Here is a 12,622-nt window from a genome sequence, read left to right as displayed (position 1 = left end):
TGTGACCACTACATGGCTGTTGTATTGTGTTCAGAAGTACAGATATGCTCAGTATGAAGCAGTGTGTATTGTGTGTAATACACCACCTGAACCCACAGGAAGTTCCAGACAATTAGAGAGTACCGTATTTTTCGCCATATAAGACGCTCCGGCATATAAGACGCACCCAATTTTAAAGGAGGAAAATCTAGAAAAAAAAGATTCTGAACCAAATACAGTGTAAAGTATAGGACAGTGATCTTCAACCTGCGGACCTCCAGATGTTGCAAAACTACAACTCCCAGCATGCCCGGACAGCCGTTGGCTGTCCGGGCATGCTGGGAGTTGTAGTTTTGCAACATCTGGAGGTCCGCAGGTTGAAGACCACTGGTATAGAAGGTAATACTCACGTGTCCACGCCGCTCTGGACCCGTCACCGCTCGTCACCGCTGCCATCGCTGTCGCCGTGTCCTCGGGGTGTCCCTGTTGCTCCGGAACATCTCTGCTGCCCGGTATCCTCGCTCTTCGTCGCCGCCATCACGTCGCTACGCACGATGTGATGACGACGAAGGAGAGCGCCAGCCATGCAGGGGATCCCGGCACGGAGCAGACACCGAGGAGGCAGGTAAGGTCCCTCCCGGTGTCCTGTAAGCTGTTCGGGACGCCACGATTTCACCGCGGCGGTCCTGAACAGCCTGACTGAGCAGCCAGGTTAGTGTCACTTTCGCTTCAGACGCGGCGGTCAGCTTTGATCGCCGCATCTGAAGGGTTAATACAGGGCATGACCGCGATCGGTGATGTCCTGTATTAGCCGCGGGTCCCGGACGTTGATGGCCGCAGGGACCGCCATGATAGGACAGGGTTTTAATGTGTATTTGCCGTATTAGACGCACCAACTTTTCCCCCTCAGTTTTGGGGAAGAAAAAGTGCGTCTTATACGGCGAAAAATACGGTAATTCAAATTGGCGATGTTAACTCTACAATATTGTCACTCAAACCAATTCTGCCTGTTATCTAAGCTGCCCTCTTTATAGTATTTGATGACCACAATGGTGTAAAGTACTGTTTAATGATGTCATAAGAAAATGAACTGTGCATCCTTCTTCCAAAGCTAAATATCCTCTCCCCATCCTCTTAAATCAGTTAACAATGGGCTTTAGAGTTCCAGAATCAAATGCGGGTTGTTATGTTATGCAAAAAAACAAAAATGGCCTGAGTTGGTTGAATCTATTTTCCCCAAGCCTTAAGACAGATGGCCGATCCCTACAAAGGTGTCATAAAAAAGTTCCCAATATGCTCTAGGCCAGGTTGGACAATCGAATCAATATATAGGCAATATTAACCCCTTGCTGCTATTTTTTACTCAACACCCTGCAAATGTTTATTTTTATTTTTTTGCAGTGCAGTTATTAGGCAGTAAAGGGGTTAAGTGGAATATGTAATTTTAAAGTGGCATGTTTCTCTGACAATGCATGGGATATCTGAACTAGGGGAATGCTTAAAACATATACCGAGGTATTTGGTCACCAGTGGGTATAGCTGAGAAAACAAAAGATTTTCTGTGCCCAAATTAAAGAAGGTAGAATTCGAAGGGCGTGACATTATGATGGTGATGTTTTAAGCAATATGCATTGTGTTTATTTATTTATTTTGATTCAAAGAAAAAAATGGAAAGTATTTATTTTTGGTTTTCATCTGTGTTCTGCATGTGAAATTGAACTTGTAAAATGGGACCCAAAAATCTTTACATGCATAACAGATTTATGTATTGTATATGTATCAGGTGTGTGTGTGTTTTTTTTTAAAGATATGTATGTCATGTAGAAAGTATTATATTCAGATTTTAAAGTCAAGCTAGAAATCTTCTTCCCCAGTCAGCCCGAACCGTGTTGAGATATCTATCGCTGTCATTTTTAGCCAAAACCTACATTAACAGAATGCCTTTTTTTGTGGCTGCCGAAAATTGGAACTGTACTCGTAATCATGATCATGGTTGGATTTAACTGAAAGGGGGACTTTCTGCAATTTAGGTGTACTTTATATTTATTTGGTAAGCATTTAATGTGTGATTGTTGGGGGTCTGATGACTGGGATACCCTCCAACTCAGAGAATAAGTGTCCTCAGTCCCTTGTTCTGCACTTCCTCTGTTTCCATGTCTCCCATGAATTTACCTGGAGAGTTGCCGGTTTGGGGGTCCCCCCACCCACTTGAAACCTCAATGATCAGAAATTTGTAAAAATACATTAAATTGGAATTTCATGAAACCCTTTCCAAAAATACATACATCTAATCACACTGGTGTCTAGGCTCCTGTTTTTATAGAATTGTTTTGTAATGGATCCTAACTGATCAGAATGGATCCCATTGACCTCTATACAAGATCAGAGCCTTTCTTAACATTTTTGGAAATTATTTTAGCTTTATTCGTGTTTTGTATTAATTCCCCATCAAAAAATAAATGTAGTTACTGGGATTGTAAAATTTTTAAAGTAAAATAAGGTCAAATTTCTGTTAAATGGTCAAATCCTTTAATTTATTGGTTTGCATGGTATCGTTCAGGAAAAAGTTTGTACAGAAAGAAATAGTTATGAAATATATAAATCTACGAAAGGGTTGCCTTATAAGAGTGCATACATATAGTAATGGGAGTTCGCTATGACTGTTGTCTCAGCCTAAGTAGTTTATATTATCATGTCATCTGTAGATGTTATTTATTGGAGAAACAGGTTGTTCATTTTGAAACTTCTGAATCAGAAGGGGACCATGGAGTATCCATTATACCAAAAAGAGTTTGGATCAAGTTCATTTATTTAGGAAAAACTGGAAATTTGAACAATTTATCTCAGTATCATTTTCTGTGGAACATAGAAGGTCTCCAAGTCCTTAGTGTCATTTTGGCTTGATGAAAGATCCCAAGTTGGTTTTAACTCATGGCTAGTAGATACAGTGATCTGGAGTAAAAACCTTCATAGTCATTGTACTTCCTCATTTCTATTGCCGATTCTTTCCAAAAATATTGCCTCTGTCAACAGGGATCTATCCACGTGATTGCTCACAGCTTATTCTATGGTACTTTGACCTCTTTGTACTTTGGGAGCAGCTTAGAATTTGGATTATCTATGTAGAGGAGAACCCACCCATGAGGGCCTACAATCTACAGGCCAGTGAGGAAGGGTTTGTAGAAGAAGGTAGAAGTTGCTCATATTGTAGCATAGTGGTTTCCAAAAAAGCTGAAAATCCAGCTTCACTGCAGCCTGAAATACATGAGGAGGCAGGGAAAACAAGTAGAGGAACCAAATTAGGAAATACAGAACCATCATCCATCAGTATAAAATAATGGCTTTACCTAGGGTTCCACAAAAGGGAGCTTTACAGGATTACTTATTCGTTTGCATTTTATAGCCCTTAGCCATAGCTATGTCATTCTTAAGTGCATAAGCATCAGCTATTCTGTAGTGGTGTCAGGGTTATTGCAGGTTATAAGCTTTTGAAGGTGCATAGGCTGTATGAGAGTCTAATGTTTCAGGGCAGCGAGTTCTAGAGTTTTGAGAACACATGGGATACATTTTAGAGATGATGATGTAAGGAGTAGATAAAGGATAGCAGAGAGGAAGGTTTTGGGAGGACTGGAAATTGCATGTAGGGTTTTATCAAAGATTAGAGCAGATACATAGAGATGAATGTCCATAGATAATTCATAGAGTGCCGTATATACTCGAGTATAAGCCGACCCGAATATAAGCCGAGGCCCCTAATTTCACCCCAAAAACCCAGGAAAAGTTATTTACTCGACTATAAGCCTAGGGTGGGAAATACATCATCCCTCCACTGTCATCATCCAGACCCCCATCATTAACACCCCCGTCATCATCACCCTGTCATCATCCAGACCCCCGTCATCATCACCCTGTCATCATCCCCCTCGTCATCTTCCCCCCCCCCTTCATCATCACCAGCCATCGGCTGTCCGGGTATGCTGGGAGTTGTAGTTTTGAAACATCTGGAGGTCCACGTGTTGAAGGGAAGGAAGGGTGAGCTGGTCCGGGCCATCTATGCTGCAGGCACCATCCGGTTGGGAGGGTTAGTCGTTCTGGGCTTCCATCTTCACCGGGAGGCCCTCTTCTCCGCTCCGGACCGGCCCCGGACTATTGACATTGCCTTGACAACGACGCACAGGGACGTTCATGCGCAGGGACGTCCCTTTGCATCATCGTCAAGGCAACGTCACTAGTCTGGGGCCGGAACGACTAACCCTCCCCACCAGACGGTCCCTGCAGCATAGATGGCTGGACCAGCTCACCCTTCCTTCCCACCAAGGGGAGGTGAGTAGAAAACTAAAGGGGGGGGGGTCTGGATGATGACGAAGCCACGGCAGTGGTCTTCAACCTGCAGACCTCCAGATGTTTCAAAACTACAACTCCCAGCATGCCCGGACAGCCAATGGCTGTCCAGGCATGCTGGAAGTTGTAGTTTTGCAACATCTGGAGGTCCGCAGGTTGAAGACTACTTGACAGGCGGAGAGTTCACTCGGGTATAAGCCGAGGGGGCCTTTTCAGCACGAAAAATCGTGCTGAAAAACTCGGCTTATACTCGAGTATATACGATAAACTGTATGGACCAATGTGTGTATAGGAAAACATGCTCTTCTTTAAGCTCAGGACCAATTTTCCAAGTGAGGTACATTTCAATGAACGCTAAATGTTACATTTAAAATGTACATTACTCAAAAAACAAGAGGTTATGCTCACTTTATATAATTTCATCCTCAAAACACTTAAAAAAGAGTCACCACTGAATAAAAGGTTAGGTATATCTATCTCATATATTTATCATTTTATCGGTAGGAGTGGAAAGGACATACTTGACATATGTTATATGGAACAGTAAACCTTATCACAGCCAATATGCTGGACACCTTATTCCATGTGGTGAACACAGACTAGGATTTTCTCCAATAAGATCCAATGGGGGAGATTTATCAAAACCTGTCCAGAGGAAAAGTTGCTGAGTTGCCCATAGCAACCAGTCAGATCGCTTCGTTAATTTTTCAGAGGCCTTTTCAAAAATGAAAGAAGCCATCTGATTGGTTGCTATGGGCAGCTCAGCAACTTTTCCTCCGGACAGGTTTTGATAAATCTTTCCCTGTATGTTTTATCAATTTCACTGGTTATCTAAGAAGCGCATACTTCAAGGAACTATCTGCATTGTACCCTGCATAGTGCCAAGAATTAATACCTTAAAAAGCCAATCCTAGTTTGTTTGATATGAGTGGACTATCATGACTTGCATAAAGACTATTATTTGATCTTTTAGCTGTTTTATTTTCATATATATCTACTATAAAGGATAAAGTGCACATTCTAGATATACAGGATTTCATCTGGTCCACAGGGTTTCCTATTTACACACTATGCACACCTGACTTCAGGAAATCTAATGAGACGCCCCCGGATCACATCTATATGTAATGTTAGATCAGCCCTATTGGTCTGATGGATCTTTATGTGTTTAAAATATATTCAAAGTAGCTATTTCTTCATAAACCCCATCACAGAATCAGGATCAAATAGATAGAACTTATCTATACAATTAGCTTAAAGGGGTGTTCCAGGCAAAAACTTTTTTTCATATATCAACTGGCTCTGGAAAGTTCAACAGATTTGTAAATTACTTCTATTAAAAAATCTTAAACCTTCCAATAGTTATTAGCTTCTGAAGTTTTCTGTCTAACTGCTCAATGATGATGTCACGTCTCGGGAGCTGTGCATGATGGGAAAATATCCCCATAGGAACTGCACAGCTCCCGGGACGTGAGTCATCAGAAAGCAGTTAGACAGAAAACAGCAACTCAACTTCAGAAGCTAATAACTATTGGAAGGATTAAGATTTGTTAATAGAAGTAATTTAAAATCTGTTTAACTTTCCGCAGCCAGTTGATATATAAAAAAAAGTTTTGGCCTGGAATACCCCTTTAAAGGTGTACTTCGCCCCTAGACATCTTATCCCATATCCAAAGGACCCCCGCGATCTCCCTGCTGCACTCGGCGTTTGTTTAGAGCGTCGAGTGCAGTGCCAGAGGCTCGTGATGTCATGACCACGCCTGCTCATGACATCATGCCCACGCCCCCTTAATGACAGTCTATGGGAGGGGGCGTGACAGATGTCACGCCCCTCCCATAGACTTGCATTGAGGGAGCGTAGCCGTGATGTCACGAGCAGGGCGTGACCGTGATGTCATGAGCCTCCGTCCTGCATTGCTAGTCATCTGGTATGGAGCGAAGTTTGCTCCGTGCACCAGATGTCTGGGGTGCTGCAGCCGAGATCACGGGGGTCCCCAGTGACGGGATAGGGGATAAGATGTCTAGGGGCAGAGTACCCCTTCAAGTATTGCTGTGATCACAGACCAATGGAAGAAGGGCACTAAAAAGAGACGCTGATGCAAAATCTAATACTTACATTGAATAGGCTATGATGTAGCCAAGGGTGCGTTTACTTTTAAGATAAAGGCATTATCTCACGTGCTATGTGTACAACAGTGGAAGCAACTTTGTAGATGATCCTAAGCAATGGATTCCTTGGTTTGAAGCCCATTAACTCCCACCATGCCCAGAAAGCCAAAGGTTGTATAGTCACCGAGATGTGGTGTTAGTTTACTAATGTGTGTAAAGTACCTTAGGATGGGTTGATTAGTCTTTGGATGGTATTTGTATTAAAAACCTGGAGAGAAGCTAACACAGAGAAAAACTATGGTGGAAAGATTTGCACCATTGGTTAACACGGCAGTATTAGATTAAGTAGGTCACCATTTAAGCCATCTTGTCCCTTTGTCCTCAGTTCAGTGGAAATTTTGCCTTGCGCTTAACAGTAAAGTAAGCCAGACTTGTTTCTTGGCAAGACTGAGGTTGCTATGTCATTTCTCGATAGCAACAAGACATGACAAGATAAACTTTCTCAAGATAAACTATTAATTCAGATTAAAGTGGTATTCCAGTTATAACAAATTTATCCCCTATCCACAGGGGTCCCACCGCCAGGGTCGACCACAATGACCCCCACCCCATCTCCAAAATGGGTCCGTCTCTCCCGATTGAGCCATCTTGCTTCTTCTTTGTCCTCAAATTAGTGAACATTTTGCCAGACGTGTTGCTTGGGATACATTGCCTGACAAGATTGAGGTTGCTATGCCATTTATCTAGCAACAAGACATAACAAGATAAACTTTTTTTAAATAAATTGTTAATTCAGATTAAAGGATTCTTCCAGTTCTGAAAAACGTATCCCCTATTGCACAGGATAAGTCATAAGTGCCTGGTCATGGGAAGGTCCACCCACTGGGACGACCATAGGGACAGACCCCAACCCCCTTACCCCCGGTCTTCAGAACAGGGCCTATATCTCCCAGCACTAGTCTTGGACTGGTCTGGCCAGTGACAGCCCGCTTAGCCAACCACCAACTGAGACCGGACACCCCTGTGTCCGGTGATTGACTGAGTGACCGTCACTGCCGAGACCAGTTTGTACAGTGGGGGGATAGGTTTTTCATAACTGAAATACCCATTTAGGCTACAAAAAATGTAGGACCCCCTTATATGACCTCTTAGATCTTAGACAAATATTTAAAGGGGCCCTATCATTCATGCAAATTCTGTATAAATAAATGATGCCAGGTATAGGTGAAGTGGCACCTCCTAATAGACACTACTTAAAGAGACAGCATTATTTCATTCCCGAAACTCCCATTACTTGAATTTTTTTAATGTATACAAAGTAACATATAAATAATTATAATTAAGCAAAGAATATATCAAGAGAAGCTAACTGTGTGTTTGTCCATTTTGTTTCTGTGTGTCCTATGGCAAAGGTATCATAATATATGACTTTATTATATCATATGACAAGCGTTGCACTTTGATCCAGACAACAATTACTTTGACCAATGTGTTGTCCCTGAGGTGGGGGCCGATTTAACCCCTTACACTCAGGTTCTTACATTAAAGGGTGACCATAAATTTGTTTTGCGGCGATAGGATACTCTTTCAAACTCCCGGCAACTCCGTAGCCCGCTGCTTAAGCAGCGGGCTACGGAGTTGCCGGGAGTTTGAAAGCGTATCCCACCACGCATTGAAGTTCTGGTTACCCTTTGACACTACAATTGAAATACTTGAAATAGATGCAGAGTTTTAACCTATTCTAGGTAAGTCACAGAGACGAACATGTACAGTCAATGAATTAATGTCTACCTATGTGCCAATTTTCTCTATTGTACAATTTTTAAGGGCATTTTTTTTTCCTGACAATAAAGGGTGCAAGACTGTAACGAAAACTGACATTTCAGCCGTCCCGTTTGAGAACATTGTATTTATTTTCTGATACGCTGAATGATCTTCTGTAATATAGTCGCTAAATCTTGGGCTTATGATAAACACTGTGAATTAGGAATATTCATCGTAAGTTATTTTTGTTTGTTTTTTTAACTTTTTGGGTTGTTTTATTAACTTTTTTGGTCATTTGTAGTTTGCCAGCTGTTACGTGCGTGGTTTGGTTTCTGGGCTTGTGGATTACACTGGAACTGTTACAATTGTAAATGTGATCACATGGCGCAGGACTGAACAGATTTTATGTAATAAAAAAAATGTTTATTAATTTAAAAAATAAATAAAAAAAATACAAAAAATAAAAAAGACGAACGCTCTAAGCCTGTAACAAATTTGGAAATTCCCAATGATTTTTATTTTTCCCACGTGGGGTGATGTTTGGATGTTTTCCCGATGCACCGTGAGTACTTTTTCCCTTTCCGCTCTCCTTTAAACTCTCCACCTTTGTTTGTTTGCTAGTGCTTCTCGTTTTCTCTTTTAAAGTGGCATGTTCTGGATCGTAATATTGACATGTGAATATGGAAATTGATATGTAAACCTAAGAAATCTACAACGGGCACGAAAAAAATTTAAATGACTGTAATTTACTGTTTAGTGCGTGTAGTTGCCGATATGGATAGGGACCATTCCATCCATTTGCGTGTAAAAGATAACCTTGTGTCAGCCTGTTTATACAATATTTATTCAATAAATGTTGATTTCTTATGGACATTTCTTGTGCTTGGTGTTGTTGTCTTACTTGTGGGACCAGTGGGGACATTCCACCTTAAGGGGAACTCCAGTTTGTAAAATATCTCATCCCCTATCCTAAGTGGTTATCCCGTATTGACAGAAGTTGCCACTGGGACCCCCCGGGATCTGCAGAAGAAGGCCTGACTCACCTACCTGAGTGCTCCGGCCCTGCCATCCACAACAGACTGGTCTCTGCCTGCTTAGCCAAAGAACGGCTGAGGTAAGACATTGCTGCGGCCAGTGTATGACTGAGAGACCCTTCGTTCCTAAGACCAGCTTATCTCGTAAGGTGGAGGTGAAAACACTCTGGAGAATGCTGTGGGTCCCAGTGGTTAGACCCCACCATGATCAGCAACCAGGATACATTTTTACAGCTGGCGGTCACCTTTAAAGAGGTAGTTTGGTTCACAAAACTTGAATTTTATTTGAATTATTCGGTTCATATTAGTAGTCCTACACAATTACCTAGTCACTTACCACTTACTTAGTGAAAATGTGATGTTTATAGCTTGTTGCCAAGGATTGCAACCTATAGTTTAGCCTTACCTTGCTGTTCGAGCATGCTCAGTTCCAGAAGGAGGTACTGTAGTAGTCACGCCTAAAGAGGTACTCCACTGGCCAGCGTTCAGAAGTCATGCCCCCCCCCCCCATAGACTTGCATTTAGGGGGCGTGGCTGTGACATCACGAGGGATGCGGTTGACCCCCACAGTGCGGAAACAGCGTTTGGAAAATTTACTTCCGAACACTGGCCAGTGAGTACCCCTTAAGGGGGTCCAAGAACAATGAGCAAACACAGGAACAATAAATGGCACATAGATAGGTGAGGTGGGGCTCCAATATGGGTGCAACAATTTAGAAAAGGCAAAATTTACAAATATTCCATTTCCACGTGAATAAAAATGTTCATGTGGAGTCTTCTTACTTTTCCCCATGTCTGTACATTCAGTGATATAAACCAACTATCTATTGGTAAAAAAAAACATATTACACTTCTGACAGGATGGGTGACAGCCTGGAAAAATGTCACTTGCTGTTCAGAAAGTTCTAGAACAAGTCAAACTGTACCACAAGCATATTGTCAAACACTTGTCAAAGCCATCAAATGGTGTAAGGATCTGAAGAATGTAACAAATAGGTTGTAATTTGTAACAATACAAGAGCAATCCAGACTGGAATGTTAACAATAGAGTATTAGACTGCAATCTCTACAGCCATGAGAGGGACGTATAGAAATGATTGTATTGTCCTATAAGGTGATTATTACTGTAATTCTTGAGAAATATGTCCGTTACCTCAATCACAATTACTCATTGTATAAGCTATAAATGGCTTTGTGTTTAACCATTACAATTACGAACATTATTATTAGAAGGTCACAATTGAAGGGCCTTATAAGTGGGGCGATGAGTGCCCAAACAAGTTTACATAGGAATGTTTATCCCAGTTATTGACCAACAATCTAATTTGTTATTCATTCTACCTTTTATGCAACCGTAAAAACATAATAATTCTGCCAACAATAGCGCAAAGTGGGTCTAATGAACAACCGGATGTATGACACCCTTTACAATCATTGGACTGGGCCCCCGCAATCTCTCACAGCACCTGGCATTCTAAACACAACTGCCAGGTTCCTGCGGCAGTGGTCGTGATGTCACGTCCACTCATGATGTCATGCCACACCCTCTCCATTCATGTGTATGGGAGGGGGCGTGTCGGTAGACACGCCCCCTCCCGTAGACATGAATGGAGGGGCTGTGGTGTGACATCATGAGGGGGCGTGGTCGTGACGTCACGATCCCAGCCTCTGGCTCCGAGCATTCTGAACAAAATGTTCAGAATGCTGGAGCACCGGAGTACCCCTTTAAAAATGTTGTCCCACAAAGCAAAGTTAGTAAAATCAGATGTGTAGAACATACATACATAAAGAACTGTAAATAGGCTTATTTTAGGTAAAAATCCCTGTACTGTTCTTCTCCCCCCTGGATCTGATCACTTCCTCCCTGTGACCCTGTTGATAGAGCGCACACTTTCCCACAATCCCTCTTGCTTGAGTATACTGCACACTGGCCACCTTATTAGATACATCTTTTTAATTGTTGGTAACAAAAATAGCTAAGTAGTCAATCACATGGCAGCAACTCAATTCATTTAGGCATGCAGGCATGGAAAAGACAGTTGAGGTTCAAACAAATCAGAATGAGAAAGAAAGGGAATCTAAGTGACTTTGAAGGTGACATGGTAGACGGGCTGGTCTGAGTATTTCTTAATCTACTGATCTACTGGGATTTTCATTCACAACCACCTATAGGATTTACAGAGAATGGTCAGAAAACAAGAAAATATCCCGTGAGTGTGTGGACGAAAATGTCTTATTGTTGTCAGAGGAGAATGGGCACAGTAGTTAGAGATGACAGGCAACGGTAACTTAAACAAGCACTTGTTACAACTGAAGTATGACGAATACGATCTCTGATTGCATGTCAAACCTAGAAGCAGATGGGCTACAGCAGCAGAATACCATACCACGTGCCACTTCAGTTAGCAAACAACAGGAAGCTAAGACTACAGTTCTCACAGGCTCATCAAAATGAAACAACGGAAGACTGGAAGAACGTTGCCTTGTTTGATGAGTCTCGATGGAGGTACATTGGTTGGATATATTAGAGGATATATTAAAACAATGTTTTTACTTCTTATTGAATACGTAAATTAAAGACATGATACAAAAAATTTAGTTTGATAGCTGAACATTGTGGCTTCATGAAGCATACCTCAGAAACATGCTGGGAAATAACTATCATCAGAAGTAGACCTTACTGAGAGGCACCAATAAGATAGATGACAAATTAAATAGCACAAATCATTAATAAAAACTTTTAAAAAGCATGGTTTTATTAGATTTAGGGTGTTATCCAGGAATAGAATAACAGAGCTAATTTCTTTCAAGAACTGATCCCTGGTTGTCTCTAGGTTGGGTGTGGTTCTGCAGCTCAGTTCCATTGAAGTGAATGGAGCCAAGTTGTAATATTACACATATCCTGGGGACAGATGTGGAGGTGTTTAAAAAAAAAAGCTCTGTTTTTGTATTCCTAGATAACCCTTTAACCCTTCAGAGTGGTGACCAGATGATTTTAGTGCTCTCCCTGTACTTATTGAACCCCTCCATGGTGCACTGCTATTTCTTATTCTGGAAAATATTTCCTCCCTTACTTCTCTAGCCAATAAGAGCACAGCACAACACAACACTCTTTGCTATGCCCAGGGGGTGCAGAGGAAGCAGTCACATTGGCCCTGAAGGTGCCCCAAGACCTCAGCAGTATGAATGGCACATGGTAGGCATGGGGCCCTGTTACAGATTTTACATTGGGGCCCACAAGCTAGAAGTTATGCCTCCGGCTATGCCATGACATAGTGCACTGGACTCAACAGACTGGCAATTGGATTGATGATTTACACAGCTAAGGAATTATTGGCGCACTGAGATTTTGCAAGCTGCTATATGAGCAGTCATGTAAGAAATGGCAGGGCAGC

At 41.9% G+C, this 12,622-nt stretch overlaps 1 long non-coding RNA gene across 5 annotated transcripts in view; it reads right to left on the bottom strand.

The window, feature by feature from the left end:
- Positions 1-285: 285 nt before the first annotated feature.
- The window catches only part of LOC130275852 (uncharacterized), a 47,633-nt gene continuing 35,296 nt past the window's right edge, over positions 286-12,622 (bottom strand). For 4 of the 5 annotated variants that reach the window (XR_008844928.1, XR_008844927.1, XR_008844925.1 and 1 more), the window contains one exon: positions 11,183-11,393. This is a non-coding gene — a long non-coding RNA (uncharacterized LOC130275852). Of the gene's footprint in view, positions 3,235-11,182; positions 11,394-12,622 lie in introns of those variants that run through there. The other variant, XR_008844926.1, reaches the window with a different exon arrangement.

The sequence above is a fragment of the Hyla sarda genome, chromosome 6 (genome assembly GCF_029499605.1).
Source record: "Hyla sarda isolate aHylSar1 chromosome 6, aHylSar1.hap1, whole genome shotgun sequence".
Lineage (NCBI taxonomy): Eukaryota > Metazoa > Chordata > Amphibia > Anura > Hylidae > Hyla > Hyla sarda.
This window is presented reverse-complemented; position numbering and strand designations above follow the sequence as displayed.